Genomic DNA, 27,815 nt, shown 5'->3' on the forward strand with positions numbered 1-27,815 from the left:
GTGTTCAAGCCCTGCATTGGGCTTTATGCTGACAGTGAGGAGCCTGCTTGGGATTCTCTCCCTCTCCCTTTCTCTCTGCCCCTGCCCTGCTCATGCTGTCTCTCTCTCAAACAAAACAAAACAAAACAAAAACAAAAAAAACTATGCCAATGGGTTCCCAATGACTATAAGAATGAAATATACATGTTCATAAAATTATTTTATAAATTACTCTTAATATCATTAATATTACCACTTTTAAAGTGCTTCCAAACTTTAAAGAGTTCCAAATAATGAACATAAGGAGAATATCTGAAATTTAAACTCTGGCACTGGAAAGGTGGTAAAAGCTAAACCTTGGAGTTTTTCAAGAAGAATAAACACGGCATATATATATATATATATATTTGTAAATCAACAGTTTTGGATTATTAATTAAGGCATGAAAATAAGTCTAATAAAACCTCTTTAACTGGACTAATTGAGGATAAGAAGATTTTCTTGTTTGTTTCAATTTTCTGGTTAATTGACAGCTAGAAAATGCTTTTTGTTGAAAATCTTTCAAAAGCAGTTTCTTTTCTTAATTGTAAAACATTTAACCATTTTCAATGATTCAGCAGGTCAGTGTCATCAGTTACAGATATCCTCCAGGGTTTATTCTCCATCTTTACAAAACCGAAGCTATCTTGTTTTCTGAATCTCTATTTCTGAAAAAGGGAAGTGGGATGTGTGCAGTAGGTAGGGTGGGGGGTGCGGGAGGGGTTTGAGTGGGGGTGGGGAAGTATGAAGGTTAGTGAATTCAGGATTCTGGTTTGTTGGGTTCCAGGTAGCTAAGCCATCACTAAACATGAGTTCAGTGTCTGGAACGAGGTAATCTGATTCCTAGGAGACATGAGAGCCTACAAGGAGAGCCCCCAAGGGTCTATCTTTGTTAGTATTCTCTATCTTATATCATTCCATCTGGGCGACTTGGTTTCCTGGTCTTCTCTGGGGAAAAACCGTGTCAGTGTGTCCATCTAAAAATTATGATCTCTGAACTCATGGGGCTGAATTTATTTTGATTTAATCCTATATCCATGTCATTTCAACTCAAGCTTAGGGAGCAGGCAGCCGCATGTGGATGTCAAGGATGAATGAGCACTGACTTTTCTCTCTCAGACTTACTGCCCTGGATTTTCTTTTCTATAAAAACCTTCAATTCCAGTTTCTGATATCTTAGCAGCTGAAACCTTTGTTATTTTGCCCTGTCCTCCATCACCTTTATCCTCTCTCCAACACCTAGAGAGTTCATTTCTAAGCAGGTTTGGAAAGTCAGGGTAGGAACAATGGGACTGATTTATACATATTGTACTTTAACTTTGATGACTTTATTGGTTATACGTTTCCCTGAAGCCAAATACCTACATATGTATGTATATGTATACAATATATAATGCATGCATGTGCATGCACACACACATAATCCTGATTGTCCCGATTATTTCTTCCTCCATCCTTAAGAAGAAGTGGGAAAATTGCAGACGGAGGTTCCTGAGCTTTTTGGAACTGTGGGTCTTTACGCACTGCTCTTCAGGAATTATAAGCCCTGGTCAGACCCAAGGGCAGGGTCTGAAGGTAGTACAAGAGGTCTGAAGAAAACACGGCTACTGGGCCCCATGAGAATTTGCTAATTGTTCTCCAAGTCCAGCTTTCAAGAAACATAGAATAAAAAGCAAAATCCCCCCAAAGTAGGGCTCTAATGGACTAACCTAGTAAGTTCAGTCCTGCATATTCCCCACAGAACTGCAGGACTCACTAAATTGATCTGTGATTTATGGGTATTACAGTGATTTGGTGATGAGGAGTAAATGAGACTTCATTTGGAGTATGTAAAATAGGCATTATAATAATTTGAGGCTCCATTGCAGGAGAATTATTTGCTATTAATTTTCTTCTACAGCTTTTCCTTTTTTCTACTAGGCTTCAATCAGTGGCTATACCATAATCAAGTCCATATTCTCTGGTTTGTGCCCCAATGTCCACCTCTACTGATGAAGACCTGTTATGTGTCACAGCTATGCACGGAGGGCCATAAGCCTGTGCATTATGGTGCACTGTACTTAGACTCATTCATGAACACACAATTCAGGTGAACTGGAGCAGCCCCACTATAGGAGCACAGGTGGGTACACATTCCCTCCATCACAGTGGAACAGCTTTCCTGCATTTGTCAATGACATTTGGTAGAGATTATAGTTGTTTATGGCAAATTTCCCTGGCAGTTTCTGACAAATGTGTCCTTGCCCTGAGGGGAAACCCATCCCTAAGAGTGAAGTATATGTTCTGCAGATCCCTTATCCTTGCCCAAAGGGTGCCAGGGAAAGTGACGGGGCTGAGGAAGGTATGAGGGACACAGCCATCTATTCTTACTCCACCCTCACAAACTGTAACAGGTCCATTTAGTTATTCTGCACAGCATTCTTGGAAGGCAAGTGAGCTCCAACATTCAGTTAAAAAATCATTAATTAACTGGGGCGCCTAAAATCATTAATTAGCTAGGTGTCCGACTTGAGCTTGGGTCATGATGTCAAGGTTCATGAGTTCAAGCCCTGCATCGGGCTCTGTGCTGAGAGTGCAGAGCCTGCTTCGGATCCTCTGCTTCCCTCCCTCTCTCTGCCCCCTCCTGCTCGTGACAGTGAGGAGCCTGCTTGAGATTCTCCTCTCCGCCCCCCCCCCCCGCCCCGACACACTCTCTCTGTCTGTCCCTTCCCTGCTCACACTTTCTCTCTCTCAAAATAAATACATTTAAAAAATCATTAATTAATTGTTACTGGGATGAAATATATATAGCATTTACCATTTTAAAGAGTATAATTCAGTAGCATTAAGTTCATTCACATTGTTGTACTATCATTGCCACTATCCATCTCCAGAACTTTTTCATTTTCCCAAAGTGAAACTACCCATTTAATGCTAACTCCCTGTTCCCCTCTATTCTCAAACCCTGACATCCATCATTCTATCTTCTGGCTCTAAGTTTGACAACTCTAGGTACCTCATATAAGTGGGATCATTCGGTACTCGTCCTTTTGTGTCCGGCTTATCTCACTTAGTATCTTTAAAGTTCATCTCTGTTGTAGCATGTGCCAGAATTTCATATCTTTTTAGGACTGAATGATAGTCCATTGTGTGTATATAGCACATTTTCCTTATCCACTCATTTGCTGGTGGACATTTGGGTTGCTTCCACTTTTTGGCTATTGTGAATAATGCTGTAGGAACATAAATGCATAAACATATGTCCAAGTCTCTGTTTTCAGTTTATTTATTTATATTAAGAGAAAGAGAAAGAGAGAGACAAAGATAGAGGGAGAATGAGAGAGAGACAGAGAAGGAGTGGGGAAGAGGCAGAGAGAGAATTCCCATGAACCATGATCCCATGAACCATGGGCCACGGGATCCCATGGTTGATCCCATGAACCATGAGATCATGACCGGAGCCGAGATTAAGGGTCAGACACCGAACCGACTGAGCCACTCAGGTGCCCCTGTCCAAGCCTGCTTTCAGCTCTTTTAGGTATATATCCAAAGGTGGAATTGCTGGATCATATGGTAATTCCATGTTCAATTTTTTTTTTAAGAACTGTCATACTGTTTGGTATTTAGTTTTTTTAAATTAACAAATAAATTAGTTTTTAATGCAGATTTAGGTTTACAGCAAAACTGAGTGGAAAGGAGAGAGGGTTCCCATACTCCTTGTCCCCACACATGCATGGCACTTTTACAGAGACGCTCTAGACCACTCGGTGACCTGAGGGCTTCACCCCAGGCTTCAGGGAGTGATTTAGGCACGCTGTGTCAGATCTGGCAGGAGCTTCAAGCACTGAGTCACCTGAGGCGAGTCACCTGAGGTGTTGGAGCAGCCTTCTTCCCTCCCCAGGCCATGAAACTGACTGACATCAAAGGTGATCGTACAGGAAAACCTGATGTGTAAACGTGGACACTCACAGATGCCAAAGGAGGAAGGAGATTAAGGAGCATTTGATCCAACCTACTTCTTCCATATCATGGTGGAGATGCTTCATAAACTGAAAAGCTTGCTTCCAAGGATGCTGTGCAGAATAACTAATCAGTGCGTGACAGAGATGTTACAGTTTGTGAGGGTGGAGTCAGAAGACATAATTATATCACTTACAACTCTATCAGCCTTCTTACCATCCGTGTTACCCTTTGGGCAGCCCCGAGAAGGCAGCTCTAGATTAAGTCCTTACAGAAGTCTTTCATCATCTATCACCTTTTTGCCTTATTTTTCTGATCCTGTGGTTTTTAGTTTAAATACATGCACTTACATGTACCTCCAGGATCTCTGGCTCTGCTAATGGTTAGGCAATAGATAAGCTCCGTCATTCTGTCTGCTTCAGAACCGCTTTATGAACAGTGATTATTCTCAATTTTTGAGAGTTCTAATAAAAGAACTGTGTGTTCTAAGTGCTCCTCTGAATGAACATTTACCATATCCAAGTAAAATGTTATAAATCACAATGCTTATCCACAGATTTAAAATGCCCAGAAATTTCTCATACATTTCCTGGACAGCATCACTCACACTATTTTTATCCTCACACCGACTCAATGAAACAAAAGAAAAAATGTTTAAAATTCTTACAATGAAAGCTAGAAATATACAAATGCATATATATTCATAGGCACATATGTACATTTGCATGTATGCTCACATATATCCAAATGTGCATTTGTTGAGCCAAAATCTTCCACTTTTTTCTATTAACATGGAATAAATTGTTCTTGTCCTCAGTGGAGAGGTGATTGGCATGTTCCAAAGCCAATGCTGATCCTCAAAATGCTGATCCTCAAAATATGTCAGTCCTGAGAACTTAGAACCCCACAAGAACCTGAACTTGATGACCTGGACTATTTATTAGAGATGTGTCTCCCTTCCCACATGTGTTTTGTAAATTGAGTCCCATGTAAGTGTATGAGAAGAAAGATAACAGTATGATGATTCACTTTGAAAAGCAGCAATACATTTGTCAATCTGGGGCAAAAAAGACTTCCCTTTTGAGTGTATCTAAGACGTGATAAGCATACCTGCAAAAAGACTGTAGCTGTCATTTTAGCCTAAAAACAGCACAGTTGAGACCCTTGTTGCACTCCAAGGACAAAGGATGACCAGTATTATTGACTCTAAAGCTGGTACAGAATAACAGCATTTACTTGGCTGGACTTTCAAATGTGATGGTCCTAAGAAGACCTTCTCTCTCTCTTTTTTTAAAAAAAATTTTAATGTTTATTTATTTGTGGGGGGGGGGAGGGCAGAGAGAGAGACACACACAAAATCTGAAGCAGCTCCAGGCTCCAAGCTCTCCACACACAGAGCCCAATGTGGGGCTTGAACGCACGAACCATAAGATCATGACCTGAACTGAAGTCAGATGCTTAACTGATTGAGACACCCAGGCGCCCACAATGTCTTTTCTTGAGACATGAGTCAATATGTTAAGTAAAGCACTAAATATCTTAATTTAGTGACATTTAAGAGTGAATATTTAATATATTTTTCTCCCTTTATTGTTCATCCTTTCAGTTACACGTGAATTAAAGCAGTGATTCTCAAAGCGGAGTCCCTGGACCACCCGCTTCAGCATCACCTGGAAACTTGTTTGAACAGCAACTTCCCAGCCTACCCCAAATCTACTGAATCAGAAATTCTGGGCATGAGGCCCAGGAAGTTGTACCTTAACAAGCCCTCCAGGTGATTCTGGTGCAAGTTAAAGACCCAGTGCATTAAGGAGGCACCAATATGAAGATTCTAATCCCTGCTCCCTTCCTCAGTTATCATTTTCGAAATACTTTGTTAAAAGAAAAGTAACCCATGTGGGTTTAGGCTACTTGTTATTATCATCTAAGAAAATTCTTACCATTGTTTGGTTCCAGGAAAGAAACCTCAGTCACAACTTACATGTAATTTTTCCAGGCTCTGTGCTGGCTTCGAGTCTTAGGATGCAGGGAACTGGGCGAAGGGAGAGATGAGAAGGCTACAGCAATCCATTCAGACATGGACCCCAAAGCTTTGCAGGGCAACCTTGTGACAGGTCACTGAGTGTCCACCTGAATGGGGAGGGGGGAAGAGCTGTCCATTAGCAGAGTAAACCTCGCAGGTTAACATTTCTCCCTCCCCTCCTGCTATCCTGCCACACCGTGTCCCTCGCTTTTATGACAGAATCTGACTTGCTATGGCTCTGGCTGTTTGCCTTTTGACTACTCCACATAAACAGAACATGATAAAATGGTCCATAGTAATAATACTTGAGCTCAACCCACGGGGAAGCCCTGTTTGGTGAATATTTCCTGTGGGTAAGCATCCCTCACTGGGAGCTCTTTGAACCCAAAAGCAGTTAGGAGACCCATGTCCAATCTCATGAATGTTTTCTTTCAACGAATGAGAACACCTTGGTTTAAAAGACACATGCAGCTGCAATAACAGGAAGATACAGGAACAAAGGATACATTCGGGAATTCTGAGATGAGATGATTCTCTGATGCCTTAAATATGTTTATTCACATAATATTTAAAATTTATATTTATTAAAAAAATTTTTTTAGAGAGAGAGCATAAGCGAGGAAGAGGGACAGAGGGAGAGGGAAGAGAGAGAGAATTTTAAGCAGGTTCCATGCTCAGCATGGAGCCTGATGTGGGGCTTGATCCCATGACTCTGGGATCATGACCTGAGCCCAAATCAAGAGTCAGACGCTTAACTGACTGAGCCACCCAGGTGCCCCTAAATATGATTATTTTTAAAACATTTTTCTAATGCCAAAATGATACCAGCTGATTTCAGAACATTAGAAAAGCAGAAAGAAAAAATACCAAAAAACAGACTTTTAACTACTATGAATAAAGGAGAGGGAAGGTAGGTGGGAGGAGGGTGGGGAAATAGGTGATGGGGATCAAGGAGTGCACTTGCCGTGATGAGCAACCAGTGATATATGGAAGTGCTGAATCACTATATTGTACACCTGAAACTAAGATAACTATATTTCAACTAACTGGAATTAAAATAAAATAAAATAAAATAAAATAAAGGAAAAAAAAGGATCAACTGTAGCCCTGGACCTGATAAATCACTAATGATATTCTGTTGTATAATTCCATAACCCCTTGACCGAAACTCCTGAACTTCAGAATATGTTCCTGAATTCAGAATTGTTCATTTCTAAAAACTATTTTGATGCAACTATGATTTATCACATAATATTCCATCAGGGTCTGGAGCAGCACCCCATAATCTGACATATTTTGTAATATTTTTGTAGCAAAACCAATGCTTATTCCTATTAAGGTGGATAAAACAGAATCTCACATTGGTTCAGGCCAGGTTTTTCTACCAAAGAAGTTACAAAAAAACCCTTTTGATTTTTGAATGCTTTTGGATTCAGAATTGGGGATAAAAGCTTGCAGACCAGTATTCTTTTCAGATACACAAAAAACTCAAGAGTTTTGTTTCTACTTTTCATTCAGTGTTACACAAATGTGAGCGTTTCCCCAAGTAATTAAAAACACTTCAAAAACATGCTTTTCAATGTCTATGTAATATTATATCCCACTTAGAAAAGGTTTTTTTTTTAATGATTTCATTTTTGGAATTACATTTTTCGTTGTTGTTAATGGAAATAACACTTCGAGGGACATATTTGAGTATCAGATCGTCTGAATTTCTGAATACTTTCTTAGGTGGATCTGAGAACAAGAATTATTGGGTCAACTGGTGTAAACTTTAAGGGTCTTGATGATTTTCCAGAAAAGCCATACCAATTTACACTCCTAACACAGCATGAGTGCCTGGTTAATTTGTTTAATTACCCACATTATCATAGGCAAGGAAAAAATACACTTGCATCTCATACATCTTAACAAAGCTCTAATCAATGATAATCATACTTAGGAGATTTTATTTTTGTTTTTCTTACACAGAAGATAGTGAATAGCTCATAGTCTCTCACATAACAAAAGAGAAATGGGATTAATGTGAGTTTACCATCAACTGGAACCTCATTAGACCAGACTGAGTCAGATCTGGGCAATGGAGGAGCTGTCACTTGTCCATGGGGTCCTAAGTTTGAAAGTGGTATGGAAATAATTCACACATTATCATGAGAAGACAGAGAGTCATTTGCTAATTATTTGTGGGCTGATAAATTCTGCTTCCAGGCTACTGAGGACTTGTGTTTCCCTTCCTTTTGGCGTTTTTGTATTTCTTGGACATTTTGCTGCTACTCAGCATGGCTATCAGAGAACAGGAAGAGATGTGAAGACAAAGTGAAATCAGACAAGCTAATAATAATGGCTAACCCTTGTGAGTGCTTAAGATGTGTCAACTCTGGTGCTGGGCACCTTGTGTGCGTTACCTCGTTCAGTGTGCACTGGTATTAAAACTGGTAGCTGCAAAATTTGAAAGTATGTGCTCACTCATCAATCACTGTTCCACTCTAATAAGTTTGGAGCAGTTAGAAGTTTGGGATTTCAAAGAGCTATTCAAGCCTAGTGTCTTATTGCCACGGCTCCAAGTCTGGTTATAAACCACAGACTTTGCCTTTACCCTTTTTCGTTGTTGTTAGCACCCTCTCTAGCATCTACACAAAGCAGAGGAAATGACACAAATAAAATCCAAGAAAACTCTAGATAATAATAAATGCTTTGAAGGTCCTATACTTACAGGAGGGAGGCTGTATCTCTTAGAGTACCACAGAGAGTTGGGAGTCTGTTGTATAACACAAAACAGTGTATACACAGAAAAGACATGAGGATACACACAGGATATATACTTCAAAAAACAACCACACAGATACATTCTTCCCAAATGTGACTTCCCAAATGTGGTATATAAATTGGTAATGATAAAGTCAGGGCTCACAACCCCAAGTTCCTTTTCATTTATAGTTTTGTCTAATAATTTTTCTTTCTCTTTTCCTTTTATCCTTACAGGATAATTGGTGTAGAGAATACCACACTTTTCATATGCTAGTAAAAAAAAAATTGAAGTGATACTTCTTTGTTATATGGAATGAAATAACACCACTCTTTTCCTTGTCTATAAAGTCAATTTCTGTAGAGAAGAATATAGTATATACTGTGAAATGGCTAGGGTTCAGAGAGAGGGAGAGAGAGAGAGGAAGAAAGAAAGAAAGAAAGAAAGAAAGAAAGAAAGAAAGAAAGAAAGAAAGAAAAAGAAAGAAAGAAAGAAAGAAAGAAAGAAAAAGAAAGAAAGAAAGAAAGAAAGAAAGAAAGAAAGAAAGAAAGAAAGAAAGAAAGAAAGAAAAAGAAAGAAAGGCAAAAGATTCCATTTTATTTTGGGAGTGAGTTGAATTGATCTTCTCAATAATCTTCTCTAAAAGTAAGGGATGTTTCTTAAAAATTATCAAAAAATCAAAAGACAAAAGATGTATCAAGAAGTGAATCATTTCCTTCACTGTGGTTTCTCTTTATAATTTAAATAACATTCTCCTGACAATTAGGTGTCAAGTAAGTAGAGTGGCTCCGAAATGATTTTTCTTTGCCAGTCATATATGTGGCTAATTTTCTAAGTATGCCAGGACTATAAGGTGTGAAAAATAAAGCAGTAAGAGGAAATGACCCCTCAAAGAACATACTTTGTTTTTTCCAAAATGCCTAATTGCTTGGGGGAAAATACAAAAAATAAAATAAGCTACCACTAATAACAGAAATGATTACCAGAAGCTCTTTATATACTCAAACTGCACAACCAGCATTTCTGAAGCTAATTACAAATTTGGATTCTCTCGTTTTAAAAATATACTTCGAAGCAGCCCACTTCTGTTTTAATGCTGAACCAAAGTCTGTGCAACTGGCATGTTATCAAAGTAAAAAAAATGCGTTGCTTGAACAAAGTTATCACTTTCAATGTCACTAAATCTTGAACTGCAAAATACCACAAACTAAAAACTAGTAATACCATGTGGTTATGTTATCTTACATTTACAAGAGCGTATAGTTTCCCAAGCCTACGGGACTGAGACCTCTGGGATCACAGCAGCTTTGTTACCTTGGGGAGGCCATTCACTGCCTCTGAGCCTAACATCTTTCACGGATTCTTGTGAGAATTAAATAGATTAAATGAGAATGTATACAAAAGGGTTTTTGCAAACTATAGGACACAATATCATTATTCTTTTTATTGGCAACTCTGTGAGGCATAAAGATATCCACCCCCATTTCATGGTTAAGGAAACTGACAGGTGGAAGATAAGGCAAAAAATAAAAAAGTACCAAGTTAGGAGACTCTCAGGTTTTATCTACAAATTGGCCACAAAATACCTGGGTGACTCCGTGACTTGCTTCTTTAGTAACAATGAATGCATAGGATGAGATGATTTTAAGGTCTTCTTGAGGCCAATGGTTCTGTGATCTGGGACTTGGCCATGGCAGTGAAAGACAGCCCTAATAATTCTTTGGGAGCAAGTCTCTCCTGGAGGCCAAGTGCAGCGCCCACCAATCTGAGGCCTCTGGAGCTGGGGTGGGGGTTTTTGAGGAGTCTCCCACTCGCAGGGATGGGACTGACATCAGCAAACTCGTTTCACTAGATTAAGGGGAGGTTGGGGGATCCTAGGTGAATGGCCAGCGTCTCTTGGGAGTACTGGAGGAGCTTGAAACAGCAGCTCTGATTGATTGATTGATTGATTGATTGATTGATTTGGGGGTGGGGACGGCTTCTAAATAAATTTTTATTTTTATTTACTTATTTTTTCCATTTCTAAAAATAGGCTTTATTTTTCTATTATGAACAGTTTTTTTTAACTGTAGAACAGTACCTATTTTTATTATTATTGAAAAGGGCATCTTGCCAGCCCTCCTCCAGCCTGCATTCCTTCTTACAAACTCTCCAATTACAGATTTCTCTCTTCTTATGATTTTCACAGTATTCCATATCCCAACCAAGGCACTGAACACATTGCATTGTTATTAGTTATTTATATGTTAGTTTTATTACCTTTTGCCATCTGAGCTCTCCCCATGAGACCATGTGCTCCAGGAGGCCAGGACTGTGCCTCTTCGTCCAGAATAGCCCAGGGACTAGCATACAGTAGGTATTCAATACATGCTTGCCAGCAGCTGTTTATTAACCAGTACAGATATTTCACACACTAACAAGTAGTGTAGACAAATAGGTATATACCACCCGAATGGTCAGTCTTGCTAACAGCCCCACTTTTGTTTGGCTTTCAGTTTCAAAGAGATAGCCACCTCTGGAGTCCTACAGTGTTGGGGGGAGGGGGAGAGATGCGAAACGGCTATTTTTTTGTATTATGAGTGCACATCATGGTCACGTGGGAATTTCACTTTAAAAATATTGGAGCCACTAACTTAGGCCTCTACTAATAATATTCTAGAAGCACTAATACAACTTTCTGTTATGTTCAATATCTGTGCTGTTCAATATGGCAGCCACCAGCCACATATTAATACTCAGTAAATGTACATGGTACAACTGGATTTTAATCCATGAGGAACTGGATTTTAATTTTAATGCATTTAAATTAAATTTAAATAGCCACATGCTATTAGTGGTCACTTTATTGGACAGTGCAGCTTTAGGCTGCCTTACATACTAGTTTTTTGGATACACTTCAGACCCCAGAAGCCCACAGGACGACACCCATTCAAGAAGTTTTTACTGACCTCCTGCTGGGCGCTGGGCACCAGTTAAGTGTTTTAAAACAATGGTGAATGAGAGCCATGGACACTTCCTGCCCTTGTGGCATCTCTTAGCTAGACTGATTTCTGAAGACCTCACAAAACCTTGAAGTGGTTCACAGGACTCTGCTTAGGAAAAGGTGGGTGAGTAGATATGGTAATGCTACACTAAGCACGAAAGCACGGCTTTTTCATTTCTTCATATTTACTGTTAGAGAAGCTGGGGAAAGTTTAAAAAGAGATATCTGAATGATTACTGTTCATTCACTTACACGTAAAGTCACATATCCCAGATATGGGAAATTTTCTGTATGTAATTCCCTCTTGCACAAACATAAATCCACTTAAAAGCAAAAGTCAGTGGGACCTGCATTCTTAAGCCTAAGAAAAAGTAAATGGTCTTTAATTACAGCAACAGTCATAAAAGCACAAGTGGATCTAGAGCTGCAAGCAGTGGGCAAAGGAACGCTGATACCAATTAGCAGTGAAATGATCAGGGTTTCTAGAAGGTACCTCTTGTATAAGTAAGGCTGATTGCATCTTTGTCTCTACAATTCAACTCTCAGCTAAGATTTTCCTAGTGGTTTTAATGGGATGTAATGAACAAAACCCTATTTGCTTTTCCCCAGGAAATTACAGGTGGAGGTATTTTTATCTACATATCTATTTTATCACAAATCTAATACCAACAACATAATTTCTAAGAAACATAAAAGTTGTTTGGTTTCGTGCTTTTCCAATTTCCAATACTGCCTCCCCTGTCCTCCTGTTGTCAATTCTTTGCTAACCACCTCTTCTTGCCTTACGGAAATTTTGAATGATACAAAGAAAAAAAAAAACCAAACAAAGCATTTAGAATTGGTTTATGTTCTTGTTTGAATCTGAATCCAGGTTTGCTTAAGTTTAAAAGGACAAAGTCATCATACCCTCGGATACAGTGTTTTTAAATTGATTCTCTCCACAGTATTATCACTTGCTGAGCTGAGTGATAGATATTCAGCTGAGCTAAATATTCACTGAGCTAAATAATTCGGTTTTGCTCAGTATCCCAGTGGTGTCGTACTTGGATGATACCATCGAGGCAATCTGACCTCCTAACTTTAAAATGCCACTCTGGTGCCCTGCCCAAAGTTGGACTACTGATTTGAGGGGCTAATAAATGACTCTTACACATCCACACACACACACAAAGCACACTCCCATCACTTTTTCTCTCTGGATTGAGTACAAAGATAAATTACGGTGGTCAGAAAACAAAACAAGAGTTCAAAACTTAGTTCCAAAGCACAAATTTCATTTAGAGACTATCAGAAGCTAGAAAAAGTCAAATTGCAAATGTTCCACTGGTCCTATGCTGTACACAATACTAGTAAAAATTTGGTGACAGCATTAGCATTAAACATGTAAACTGAGAGTGGTTCTGGCATCCTTATTCATACTCAGAAACACTAAGTGGAGTAGTCACACACCATTTTATGGCCAGAGGGGCTTAAAAAGAAAGGGGTTAATTTTTGGAAACTACAGAGATGAATTTTTAAAAAATCTACATTTCAAGCAATTTAAATAGTCACTTGTATAAAGCAGAAGACCTTTGAATCATAGATCTTGTGGCTTTTGTGTTTTGCTCTACTGGCATGGGAAGGTGATGCAAGGAAATGTGCTTTTTTTTTCTTTTTTTTCTTGTTACAACCCAGAAAGACGTAGCCATTTCAGACAGGATGGAGAAAATTAAGATGAAAACGTCTCTGAAAGTTTCCACTTACATATTTCAGATGCTGGGACCAAGTTATTCTAGTTGGAGAATTATAACTAGAAAGTTCACTTCTTTGATATTCAAGATGAGTTTAAGTTCCCAAAATACAGTGGACTGTCCAAATTTTCACCTGAAATAATTTTGGGGTTTCTGTGGACTTTATATTATAAAAAAAGTACTGTCATCTATTTATTATTATTATTAGTAACAATAATAATAATAATAATAATAATAATAGGGGCTCCTGGATGGCTCAGTGGGTTAGGTGTCTGACTTCTACTCAGGTCATGATCTTGTGGTTCATGGGTTCCGGCCCTGCTTCAGTCTCTGTGCTGACAGCTCAGAGCCTGGAGACTGCTTTGGATTCTGTGTCTCCCTCTCTCTCTGCCCCTCCCGCACTCACATTCCCCCCCCCCCCCAAGAATAAATAAACATTAAAATAATAATAATAATAATAATAATAATAATAATAATAATAAAGTTCCATTTGCTGAGAACTTCTGTGTGCTGGGAACTACACCAGGAATTTTGCAGGTATTACTAACTCATCTGTTGGATGAAAGGACCATAGCTCAGACAGGATAAATGTCTTGGCTAAGGTCACACTACTGGAGGGGATGACATGCAATGTGAATCTGTGTCCACCTGACTCTAAAGGCTCCTCCCTTCCTCTACAACACCATCATCCACTATAATTTGGGGAGATTATATCCTTCTTCCCAAAGGAAACATTATCAATTTCCCACATGCTACCAGTAAAATGTCAAAGTAACCTGATAAAGCTGTGGGTCCTACCATAATCTGATTATTTGTATAAAAAGAATTAATTAACTTGTTAGTTACATTTCACACATTAGAATTAAATTGGAATTAATTAAAATTAAATAATTTTTTTTCTACTGCAGTTTCTTTAAATAAAAGTACTACCAGGTAGCTTATTAAAAAATGACCCAGATCATTCTCTAAAGCTGAGTTAAATCATTGGATACCCGTCCTCAGTCATGGGACATGGCGGTGAAAACACTGTATGAGGAATCTCACTCTGGGTCTCAGTCTCAGAAGAGCATGACTATCCCTGGCAATACCCAAGCTGAGAAGGCCTGAAGCAGGCTACAATGTACCATTTAGGGCTCAAGTACTATATTTTCCCTCCTTATGTCAAAGATCATCCATGAAATCACACAGTCAATGATTAAGTTCATCTGCAAGAATGCAGATGGGTATGCATGTTGAGCCTGCTTCTCAACTTAGTGAAGGGCAGTTTCCTGAGAACTTGGATGGGCATCAATAGTGCCTCGACTTCTCCCAGGTTTGATACTGGGACCAGGTTTGGTCTGGGCTATCTGCCTCCTTTCCCTTGTCTGAGAACTTTGGCTCTGCCTGTGCTTCTTCTATCAGCCAGAAAAGCCTACAGAGTCCTACCCCTTTTGGGAGCTGTAAATGCCTGCTGGCCTCATCTGTCAAGGGCAGGTGCCCCCTGACTCCCAAGCTGCACAGGTGTCGGTGCCAGGAAGGTCTTACACAAGGCAAGGTGCTGGTGGGCTGTCCCCAAGTGAGGCTGGTGAGGTCCACACAGAGCTCACTGCAGATGTGAGGGTCACAACAAGTTTGGCCATCGGCCTTGAAGACAGGCGAGGCATATGTTGTTCAAGAGGGGTGTGATTAACCATTCTAGGAAAAGGCAATACCAGTGACCCAGTTGTTCCAGCTAAAAACCTAGGAGTTACCTTTGATTTTCCTCTCTTCCTCTCACTTCTTAACATCTAATCTTTCAGCAAGTGCTGTGGATTCTACCTTCAACTTCTATCTCTAATCTGTCCACCCCTCTCCGTCTCTACTGCCAACACCGTCATTTCTCACCTGGCCCACTCCTACTGTGATGGTAAGTGGCTTCTCTGTTTTCAATTCCCTCTTGGCACTGAAAGTCCCCAGGATCACCCCAGATTGGGTGATGTGTTAGGAGGACTCCCAAGACTCAGCATATAGCCGTACCTATGCTTTGATTTATTATAGCCAGATCTCACCTGCTTCTAGCCTGAACCATGACTGGAGACTGGCCACAAACCTGCCCTTACCCTCCCCTCCAGCTGCCATCCCATACCCTCACATAAGACTCTTCCTCGGCCACACAGGCTCTGCTACCTGCTGCCTTTTCCTCACATGACAAACTTAGCTTCTCTCTCTGGATCTATAGTCTCTATGTTCCTGCCACCACATGCTTTATATAAAAATCATTGTGCTTAATCTCGCTGTGGTCATATACCCTTCAGTGAATCTGGGGCCGTGGCTCAGAATCCCATGGCACCCATAACCACATGGCACCATTGGAGCCAACTCTGGTCTTGTTGTGGTGTAGGCACTGCACCCAGCCTGACACCCACTGCCAGGCCCCTCATCCCAGCCCTCTGTCTTGGGCCACCTCAATCTTTTCTCCTTCTAAGCTTATGGATGATTCTCTGCAGGCTGAGGAAAAGATAAAATAGTGAGCAGAGGCCAGTGGAAGTCAGATGCTGCAGAAGCTGCTATGCCTATACACAGGGGACTGCAGTTATCTGTACAGACTGGATGCTATTCTGCAGACCTATTTTTGTTTCTGTTTTTTCATAAAGCATGGATCAGCAGGGCTGAAAGGACCTTGGAGACCAGTGAGTTCAACCTCCTCCTTTTACTGATGAGGACACTGTGGTGTGAGGAGAGGCTGGGAAGGAGAAAGCAGCATTTACTGAGGACTTACCATCTGCTTTGGATACATGTCCCAGGTCCCACAGCCAGTGAGTGAGTGTCACAGTTGGGACCACACAGTGCTTCAGTGAGCATTTTCACCCCACGTAAGCTTTCACTGATTACTTACATGCTCATATCACACAGAGGAAAGGGGTTAATATTTATCACATAAAGATACTTGGAATTCCCATCTCAAAGGTGAATGGCTTTTCCCTCTGTATCATCCAGTACATGTTTTTATTATAGCAAAATACACAAAACATAAGAGTTATCATTTATAAAAACAGAACTACCCTACGACCCGGCAATTGTACTACTAGGTATTTATCCAAAGGATACAAAAATGCTGATTTGAAGGGGCACATGCACCCCAATGTTTATAGCAGCACTATAAACAATAGCCAAATTATGGAAACAGCCCAAATGTCCATCAACTGACAAATGGATAAAGAAGATATGGTAGGGGGCACTTAGGGAGTTCAGTTGGTTAAGCGTTCGACTCTTGGTCTCGGCTCAGGTCATGATCTCATGGTTCATGAGTATGAGCCCCATATCAGGTTCTATGCTGTCAGTGTGGAGCCTGCTTGGGATTCTCTCTCTCTCTCCCTCTCTTTCTGGCTTTCCCCCACTTGTACTCTCTCTTTCTCTCTCTTTCTCTCTCTCTCTCAAAATAAATAAACTTAAAAAAAAAAGATGTGGTATATAATGTATACAATGGAACACCACTCAGCGATCAAAAACGTTGAAATCTTGCCATCTCCAACAGCATGGACAGAACTAGAGTGTATTATATGCTAAGTGCAGTAAGTCAGTCAGAGAAAGGCAAATACATGATTTCCCTTGTATGTGGAATTTAAGAAAAAAAAACAGATGAACACAGGGGAAAGGAAGGAAAAATAAGATAAAAACAGAGCAGGAAGCAAACCATAAGAGCCTCTTAAATGCAGAGAACAAACTGAGGGTTGCTGGAGGGAGGTGGCTGGGGGGGGTGGGCTAAATGGGTGATGGGCATTAAGGAGGGCACTTGTTGGGATGAGCACTGGGTGTTATATGTAAGTGATGAATTTGGGTTCTACTCCTGAATCCAAGATTACACTGTATGTTAATTTATTTGTATGTAAATAAATAATTTTTTTTTAAGTTACCATTTTACCCATCTTTGTGTATAGTTCAGTGGAATGAAGTACATTAATTTTGCTGTGCAACCATCACCATTACTCATCCAATACATGAAAACAATTTTTAATGTTTATTTATTTGAGACAGAAAGTGGGGGAGGGGCAGAGAGAGAGGGAGAGAGAGAATCCAAGCAGGCTCTGCACTGTCAGATAGAGCCCTACACGGGGCTTGATCTCATGAACAATGAGATCATGACCTGAGCTGAAATCAAGAGTCGGACGCTTAACCAACTGAGCCACCCAGGTGCCCCTCATCCAATACATTTTTAAGTGTATTTTTTGAATAGTAAATTCAAAATGAGATGGATGAACGCCCCAAAACAAGACTGAAGGAAAAGACAAGTAGAAAATAAGCTTTGGGGGTTGTATTTCATCTAACAAAACCTTTCGTATATAGTAGGCTCTCTGTGGCATATTCTCCATGATTCTCCCAGTCTTGCAATCAGAACTGTGAGAATGCTGGCCTCCGGGTGAAAAGGTAGCCTGTTGTTTCTCTAGGTTCTCCACTAGCTGTATCTGCTCACAAAAATGTTATGCAACCCAGGAAATCACAGCCTTCCATGCTTCCTCCATAAAAGGACAAGTAAAACAGTATTTCTTGGAAAGATAGGCATTTACCAATGTGCTGCATCTAGATGGAGCTGTCTCCGCCACTCCAGTCTGCTTCTAAGCAGGGTTTAAAAGTGTTGGCACAGAGCACAAAGAAAGTCCCTTAGCTATTCAGCATTTAGTTCAACTCCACAATATATTTAGCAAGACTTCTTTTTTTTTTTTCCCCTCTTCCCTTCTTGGTTTAATGACCTCAAATGTACCAACATCCTGTCTTACCTAATCCCCTAACAAGTTCTATCAAATGCCAGGATGGAATCAGACAGCACTGCAGGCAGTGAGATCATTCACTAAGAATTCATTTTTATTCCAAAAATTAGGAGTGCCAGACCATTTAACACAATCTATCGCACAGCCAGAAAATTAGCCTGGCACTTTAAGAGAAACATCTAAACTAATTTTTTAAAACCTACTCCTGTCATAGGTCCTTTAACAAACCGATGACTTTCTCCCCATAAAAAGATGCATATATACAAAATATTTCCACAAACTGGGAAGGAGTCAAAGGATCTCCTATGAGCCTACAGACCCTAGGCAAAAATCCCCCACTGTAAATGAGCTCCAAAAAAGAATTCACTTTGTCTCCAGGCCTCTGTCTGTACTGGGTCCCTGGAGCATCCCAGAGGATTAACGTGACAATCTTTACCATTAATGTAACAATGTCTGTTTTGTATTTAATTCCTTTGCTTTTTCTCCAAAAGCATCCTTCAGCCTTTCATACCTTCAACCCTTGGGAACAATGTGACCACCACGCTAAGCAGCAGGCCATGTGGTCTGTCCAGTCAGGGACAGGGTTTCTTCATTGGCAGCAGTATGGTGCAGTAGGAGGAGAATGAGCCTGAAGTCAGACAGACCTGAGTCCAATCCCAACTTGCTAGCTGACTGACTTTGGCCACTAATTTTAAAAAAGGCTCAATTTCCCAATATAAAATAATAAGGATGATAATACCAACTTGTAAGACTTTTTTTTATTTTTAACTATGATTGAATGAGCTGATGTGTATACACACACACACACACACACACAGTTCCTGAGACACAGAGGTGCCTAGAAAATGGTGGTTCCCATCTCCCCTCTCTAGCTTTTCATTTATGGGATTCAGCATATATTCTGCATTTTTTAAATTAATTAATTAATTTATTTAATGTTTCTTATTTTTTCAGAGAGAGACAGAGAGAGAGAGACAGAGAGACAGAGAGACTTTGCATGAGCAGGGGAGAGGTAGAGAGAGAGAGACACACACAGAATCTGAAGTAGGTGCCAGGCTCTCAGCTATCAGCACAGAGACTGACACAGGGCTTGAACTCACGAACCGTGAGATCATGACCTGAGCTGAAGCCAAGATGCTTAACTGACTGAGCACCCAGGTGGCTCCCATTCTGCATTACAGAAGCAACCCCTGCTGCTATCTATTAGGTAGCTGGGACCACATATGCTTGGAGTCTTAAGTATCTTTTTAACAGGTTTATTGCAATATAATTCATGCACCACAGAGTTCATAATTTTAAAGTGTATAATTCAATGGTATGTAGTATATTTACAGAGTTGTGTAACCATCACCACTGACTAATTTCAAAGCATTTCCATCATCCCAAAAAGAAACCCCATCCCATTCACAGTTATTCATTCTTCATTTCCCCTTCCCCTCAGCCCTTGGCAACCACTTATATACTTTCTGTTTCTATGGATTTGCTCATTCTGCACATTTTACATAAATGGAACCAGATACTATATGGCTTTTTCTATCTGGCTTCTTTCACTTAGTGTAATGTTTTCAAAGTTCATCCATGTTGTAGTGTGTTTCAATATTTCATTCCTTTTTATGGCTGAATAATAATCCATTGTATGTATATATCATATTTTGTTTATTCACTTATCAGTTGGTGGACATACAAGTTGTTTCCACTCTTGAGCTGGTATGAGCACTTAAGTACAGTTGATATGTGTGGACATATGTTTTGAATTCTCTTGGATATATACCTGTATGTGATGTCTAATTTGATGGATCAATTTGTCTAGGCAACGGTACCCAGATATTAGTCAAATGTATCTTAATGTTGCTGGGAAGGTATTTTTAAGATGATATTAATATTTAAATCATTAGATTTGAGTAAAGCAAATTCTCCTCCATAAGGTGGGTAGGCTTTATCCAATCAATTGAAGGCCTTAAGAAAAAAGACTGGCCTGACCTCTCCCAAGGAAGAGGGAATTCTGACAGTTGACTGCCTTTGGACTTGCTCTACAACATCAGCTCTCTCCTAGGTCTTCAGCCTGCCAGGCTACCTCTGAACTTTGGACTTTCCAGTCTCCGCAACTGTGAGGCGATTCCTTAAAATAAATCTTTCTGTAACAGACACATGAAAAGTTGCTCAACATCACTCATCATCAGGGAGATAGAAATCAAAACCACAATGAGATACTACCTCACACCTGTCAGAAGGGCTAAAATTAACAGCTCAGGAAACAACAGATGTCGGTGAGGATGCAGAGAAAGGGGAACACTTTTGCACTGTTGGTAAAATGCAAACTGGTGCAGTCACTCTGGAGAACAGTATGGAGTTTCCTTAAAAAGTTAAAAATAGAACTACTCTACAACTCAGCAATTGCACTACTAGGTAGTGCAAAGGATACAGAATGCCCACAGGATACCCAAAGGATACAAAAATGCCAATTGGAAGGGGTACACGCACCCCAGTGTTTATAGTAGGACTATCAACAATAGCCTTATGGTAAGACCCCAAATGTCCATTGACTAATGAATGGATAAAGAAGATGTGGTGTGTGTGTGTGTGTGTGTGTGTGTGTGTGTGTGTATATACACACACACACACACACACACACACACACACACAATGGAATATTACTCAGTGATCAAAAGGAATGAAATATTGCCATTTGCAACAATGTGGATGGAACTATCGGGTATTATGCAAAGCATAAGTCAGTCAAAGACAAATAACATACAATTTCACTCATATGTGGAATTTAAGAAACCAAACAGATGAACACAGAGGAAAGGAAGGAAAAATAATATAAAAACAGAGAGGGAGGCAAACCATAAGAGCCTCTTAAATACAGAGAATAAACTGAGGGTTGCTGGAGGGTAGGTGGCTGGGGGGAGGGGGATGGACTAAATGGTGATAGGCATTAAGGAGGGCACTTGTTGGGATGAGCAGTCGGTGTTATATGTAAGTGATGAAATCACTGGGTTCTACTCCTGAAACTAATACTACACTGTATGTTAACTAACTTGAATTTAAACCAAAAAAATCTATATATACATATACATATATCTCCTATTGGTTCTGCTCCTCTGGAGAACCCTGGCCAATCCAATACATTGGGTCATGTGGTAACTTTATATTTAACGTTTTGAGGAACTACTAAACTGCTTTTCAAAATGGCTGCACCATGTTCCAATCTCACCAGCAACTGACAATGGTTCAGCTTTCTCCACATTCTCACCAACACTTATTACTATCTTCCTGTCTTTAGCTATCCTAGTGAGGGTAAAGTGGAATCTCATTGTGGTTTTGATTTGCATTTCCCTAGTGACTATGATATTAAGCACCCTTTCATGCACTTGTCGGTTATTTGTATGTATTTGCTGGAAAAATGCTTTTAATCCTTTGCCCATTATTTAATTGGGTTGTCTTTTGACTGTTAAATTGTAAGAATTCTTTATATATTGTGATACCAATCATTGATCCAACATACAATTTGCAAATATCTTTTCCCATTTTGTGGATTACTTTTTCATTTTCTTAATTTTTTTAAAGTTTGTTTATATTGAGACAGAGAGAGAGAGAGAGAGAGAGAGAGAGAGAGAGAGAGAGAACACACGAGAAGGGGAAGGGACAGAGACAGAGGGACAGAGAGAATCCCAAGTAGGCTCTATGCTGTCAGTGTGGAGCCTGATGTGGGGCTCCATCTCATGAATCATGATTTCATGACCTGAGCGGAAATCAGGAGTTGGATACTTAACTGACTGAACCATCCAGGCACCCCTCTCAATGGTTTCTTTTGAAACACAGCAGTTTTTAATTTTACAAAGCTCAATTTATCTATTTTTCCTTTTTTCTTTTGTGTTTTTGGTGTCACATCTAAAAACACTTTGTCTAATACAAGGTTACAAAGATTTATTCCTATTTTCTTCTGAGAGTTTTACATCTAGTTCACATTTAGTAAGAACTCTTACATTTAGTTTTATTATCTATTTTGAGTTAAAAATTTAAAAATATTTATGTTTATTCATTTTTGAGAGACAGAGAGAGAGAGAGAGAGAGAGAGAGAGAGAGAGAGCGCACAAGTGGGGGAGGGGCAGAATGAGAGAGAGAGAGACAGAGAGAGAGAGAGAGAGAAAGAGAGAGAGAGAGACAGAGAGAGAGAGAGGATCCCAAGCAGCCTCATGTTGTCAGCGCAGAGCCCAATGCAGGGCTCGATCCCACGATCATGAGATCTCGACCTGAGCAGAAACCAAGAGTCAGATGCTTAACCAACTGAGCCTCTCAGGTGCCCCTTGAATTAATTTTTGTGTATAGTGTACGGTAGGGGTCCAATTTCATCCTTTTGCATGTGAATATCCAGTTGTCCCAGCACCTTTTATTGAAAAGACTATTCTTTCCCTATCAAATATTCCTGGCACCCTGGTTGAACAACTTTGACCACAAACATAAGGATTTATTTCTAGACTCTTAATTCTATTCCATTGTCCTATGACTACATTGTCTTGATTACTGTAAGTTTGTAGGATTTTGAAATCACAGAGTGAGTTCTCAAACTTTGTTTTCAAGACTGTTTCAAGCTAATTTGGCTCCTTGCATTTCCATACGGATTTTTAAATTATCCTGTCAATTTCCACAAAAAAAGCTAGCTGGGATTTTGATAGGGATTACATTGAATATGCATGTTGATCAGTTTGCGTAGTATTGCCATTCTAAAAATATTATGTCTTCTGATCTATGAACATTGGATGTCTTTCCATTTATTTAGTTCTTAATTTCTTCCCATAGCATTCTGTAGTTTTGTGTATAAGTCTTGCACTTCTTTTGTTAAATTTATTCCTGAATATTTCATTGTTTCGGGTGCAATTGCAAATGGAATTGTTCTTAATTTCATTTTCAGTGTTTCATTATTAGTGTACAGAAATAAAATTGATTTTTGTATATTGACCTTCTATCCTGCAACCCTGTTTGTTAGTTATGTTTCTCTCTTTTTGTGGACTGGAGTCTTAAATATTTTTAAGTATTCCAAAGCACAGGTAGATCTCAGCCTATAAATTTGACCCTTAAATTGCACTGCAAAAAGAAGTCAATGCTAGTAGTCCCTCCTCCCTTGGCACTGGGTGATGCTCCTGCTTCTGGGTCATAGTCTTAGTGGCACTCCTATTCTCTGACAGACCATACAATAATTTAGGAGATAAATTCCTAGAGCTCCAGTATACACTGTGAAACATAAGCCTATTTTCCACAAAGGGTTGTTATAAAGACAAGTCAGGTTCTCAGTCTATCCCATTAGGTCTTTTTAGTGGGCATCATTAGGTAAGGATGCTACAGGGTCTAGCCTCACCATTCTCAAAGTAATAAAGTTTAAAGTTTTGTGTCAATGGGAAACCACATCCTAAAGGGGTTTCGAAGGAACCTTATAAAAGAACCTACCTATCAGCAGAGACCTCTTATGGGTTTTCATGTAGATACTTCCTACCTACACCCTTCTACCTCAGGACAGACTCCCTATGTACATTTCTTGGAGGGACAGTGGTGGTTACTCACACAAAAACTACTAAACGTGACACAAATTAATATATATTTTTTATTCGACTATATTTGCTTCAGGTTTAAAAATTGATTTCCAGCCAACCAGCATTCAGAGACCTACTTAGCATCTTGATCCATGATTCACTGATTTAAGTATGCATTTGCCCAGGCATGTGAAAGGATCAAAATATCACACTTTGATTGATTCAGAAAGTTATTTTCTACCACTACGCAGTCTGAGAATTTCTGTGCAACGTCTGACTGAGTGGGGAGGTGTAAGAGAGCCAGGAGCTGCTGTGTAGAAGACCTTGTTCCTCCTCTCAGGCACCAAGATCCCAGCCTGTAAAAGCCCCAGCTCTCCAAGGCAAAACGTGTCCGTATGATGCTCCTCTGAGCATAATCTGGGTATCGGAGTCATCTTTTGAAGGGATCCTGGTATTTCGGTTTGACAAAAATCGAGAAACATTTAGAAAGAAAATCGGATTTGTGTGTAAATGAAGAATATTCCTGAAAAGAAACTCTGTTACGAAACTGAAATCTGGAGACCGCGGTGGTGCTAAGTTGAGTCATCAGTTCCCTTTACACCCTAATAATTGACGGCACTTTGATCACAATGACTGCTCTGGGTGATGCTTTTGTGTTTGCTTTTTTAAGTACTTCCTTGTGTAAACAGGTTGTCTCACTATCGTCTTGCAAACATGTTTACATTTGGGGGATCATGGGGAACATCTGTTAGAAACAGATTTCGTGCTTTTCTGTCAACTTAGGGAAATCTGAATCATATTTATTGGTTAAATAAAAAAGCTCTTGGATTGTTAAATGAAGTTCTACTAAAAGGGGGCTTGATGGGATATTTTGATTGCCCTTCATATATATACTTAGAAATTTATCCTGAAAACATCCATTTGAAGTAGTCAGAAACAAGTATTAATTATTCTCCATTTTTATGGATGAGGATAGGAGATATAGAGAAGTTAAGGGGCCTGGTCAATGACTGAGAAAGTGGCAAGGGAGGGACCACACACACCACAGGCTTTTTGATTTGTGATCTTCAGAGATCAAGGGTCCTGTGATATCATTCCTCCCAAAATGTTACAATCCCTCACAATTTTATTAAGAAGATGACTTTTTCTGGAGAGGGCAAAAGAAGGGGTTGAGTGATGGGCACTAAAAGCAGTTTTTAAATTCAGGTCCCAAATTAGACACCTGGATGTTTGTGGAGAGATGGGGCATGCAGAATGGAACAGGAACAGAGGCTGAACATGAAGATTCAGGCAAAATTGGTAAAATGGTCTACTGAAATGTCGATGCTGCACATGCACCGGCCATGCCATGATGCTTCTCTTGGAGGACGTGCCAACTCTCGCCCTTAGAGTCTAGGCTGGGCCATCCATGTGCATGCACTGAGGTCCCTGCAGTGTGGGACAGTGGGACAGAGTGGGGGAGTGGGAGGAGAAGGGGCAGGAAAGAAGGGATGGGGTGTTCACAGGCTCTCCCTACACTACAATGTTCTAGCTTGGAACTCCAGGGAGCTGAAGAATTCTAAATTCAGACCTAGCCTTCTGAAAGATCATAGCATCAAGGTAGATGGACAGAATATACTTCATGCATCTAGTTAGCCCAATTTATCCTATTTTCATGTTTAGACATATGGCACATGCGTTTCATTTGTGCCTTTCCTTGTTCCTAGCCACACAAATGTTAGGGCCAGGTCTCCCTGGGGGCCATCAAGGTCTGGGCTGTGCAGTCTGCAAATCATAGGTGGGCACTTGTGGATTATACACACCTGTACTGCAGACACTGACTGACCCTCTGGGTGAGGAAGTGGAGGTGGCTTCAAGGGGCTTTTAGAATATCAAGGTGTTGACACAAAAAGGTTTCCTTCACTGTTGTTTTGAGGAGACTGTACTGAAAGAGGTTAGCCAAATCTTTTCCGATCTAGCTGCTCTGCAGCCAAATACATCAGGGTCTTGCTGTGGGCTACCTAAGCAAATCACATTTTTTAAAAAATTAACTTTTGTTTTTCATCTCTTGTGATTTCTTTATTTCATACATACTTTGTGACACATTTATCAGTGGCTAGTTTGAACAACTCTGTGGTACCAGTGGGAACCAAACCAACAGCAGTTAGACATGTCAAGGAAGAATCAAATGCAGCCAGGAAAAAAACGTTAGGATGATCTGTAAAAAATAATTAAGTAGCTACACATCAAATGCATAAACATGATTCATTTTAAAGGCCCACACATGTTACACCCACTTTCAGGAGTTTCCCGAAGTAATTTAAAACCATTTCATGTTGCTTCCTGTTTTTCAGTCCTTTTATCTGTTGATGGGGGTGGCAATTCTACTGTTACCAACTGAACAAGAAGAAAAGTGAAGGATGGGGCAAGTTTCCTGGTTTTAGTAATCAAAATCTGCTTCAAAAGGTCTCATTTCTAGATTTTAAATTCCAAAATTTGGGGCTCTGAGCCACAAAGGAATTAAGATTTATCATGCCTTATAACCATAGATTGCACCAACACTTTCTGCTGGTGTTAATAAACTTCTTGCATCAACCTTGCACTACCTGTTCTCTCCAAAGCTCCCCACCAAAGCAACAGATCTTCCGAGGAGAGAAGACAGGACAGAGGCTTACTGGTCCTGGTGTGTGGTCAGCACGTTTCTCTGTTCTTCCTCCGGATAAGGACTGACCTTTTCACATTTTGAAGCTAAAGTTTCAGGAACATTAGACTGTTTCAAAGATATTTGTCCCATAAAATTATCCTCAGGTACCAACAGCAGAAGCTCTGGAGAAGTGGCCACCTCATCTTATTTGACTTTAATAGCTCATTATTTTAATCAAGTAGATGATTAATGAAAAGCTACTCCATTACTCTCCATGAAGGAAATACCTACAAATACCACAGCAGGATGAGAGGCATTTCGGGGTTGTCTAATACAACCCACCCTGAAGGACTTGACCACCAAGTGGTTGATTCTGATTCTGACCTTCAGTGAGAAGAAAGGTACTGTCTCCTAAGCAGCCAAGTCAATTTTGGAGAAGTATATGCACAATTATCATTACATATATCATTAGAGAGTTCTCTCTTAGGCAAATATGTCTCCCGATAGCCTAGAAACACTGGTCTGCCCTCTAGAGAAGTGAGAGGAAGGATAACACTCATACATGTGTTAGGAAGCAACGATGATTCCATTTCTTTCTTTCTTTTTTTTTAAGAGAGAGAGAAAGAGAGAGAGAGACAGCAAGCGCACATGTACATGCAAGCAGGGGAGGGGCAAAGGGAGAGGAACAGAGAGAATCTCAAGCAGGCAGTGCAGAGCCTGACATGGGGCTCGATTTTTTGCACAGACTATAAGATCATGACCTAAGCTGAAATCAAGATTTGGACACTTAACCACCTAGGTGCTCCTGGCTCCACTTCTTTTCACCCCAAGTCTTTTTTTCTGGGTAATTGTTTCCAGTTCCTTCAAATTTCACTTGGGATATGATTTCAAGTTCTCTATCATTGTCTTGGGCCACTGTCCTTAGAAAAAGGAAGCTCTAAATTGAAAAATAAGCATTTAAATTTACCACCACAGAACAGACAGCAATACATTTGCCAACTTACCCATCAAAATATGACCTCAAATATAGCATAATTTTAATAGTGAGGGGCAGACAGGGTTATCTATCAAATTCTTAGTCCTACCATACAGATCAGGATTTCTGCTATGCAGTGTCCTGCCCATGGGGCGTGAGGACTGACACAAGTTCCAGCCTCATAACGAAACCAGACACAGTTCACTTCCTTTTTTTCTGAAACTACCCCCTCACCTGGGGGATGTCTTGAGATGACACAGAGTTAGTCATGTATCACTAACCTGAGATACTGGAGGGAATGATTGATACTCATTATCATTAACAATAATAATATTTAAAATACCGTCCTAGGAAGATGGACAGCATTTGCTTGGGATGGAATAGAGCCCTGACCAAGCTTACTTGCTCCAGCTGCTAATTCCTGCAGTCTCAAAAAAAAAAAAAAAGGAGACCTTTAAACTCCAGAGATGTTTCCTCTTATAACTGGAATAACAAGGAAAGGTTGAGGTGTCCAATTAGATG

General features: G+C 40.0%; 1 protein-coding gene across 1 annotated transcript in view; it reads right to left on the reverse strand.

Moving 5' to 3' along the window:
• BACH2 (BTB domain and CNC homolog 2) overlaps positions 1-27,815 on the reverse strand; it is a 354,231-nt gene that overhangs the window by 144,755 nt on the left and 181,661 nt on the right. Inside the window, exon 3 of the mRNA XM_043591946.1 lies at positions 5,939-6,087. The gene's annotated coding sequence lies outside the window, so the exon portion shown is untranslated. The remainder of the gene's footprint in view (positions 1-5,938; positions 6,088-27,815) is intronic.

The sequence above is a fragment of the Prionailurus bengalensis genome, chromosome B2 (genome assembly GCF_016509475.1).
Source record: "Prionailurus bengalensis isolate Pbe53 chromosome B2, Fcat_Pben_1.1_paternal_pri, whole genome shotgun sequence".
In the NCBI taxonomy this organism is placed as follows: domain Eukaryota; kingdom Metazoa; phylum Chordata; class Mammalia; order Carnivora; family Felidae; genus Prionailurus; species Prionailurus bengalensis.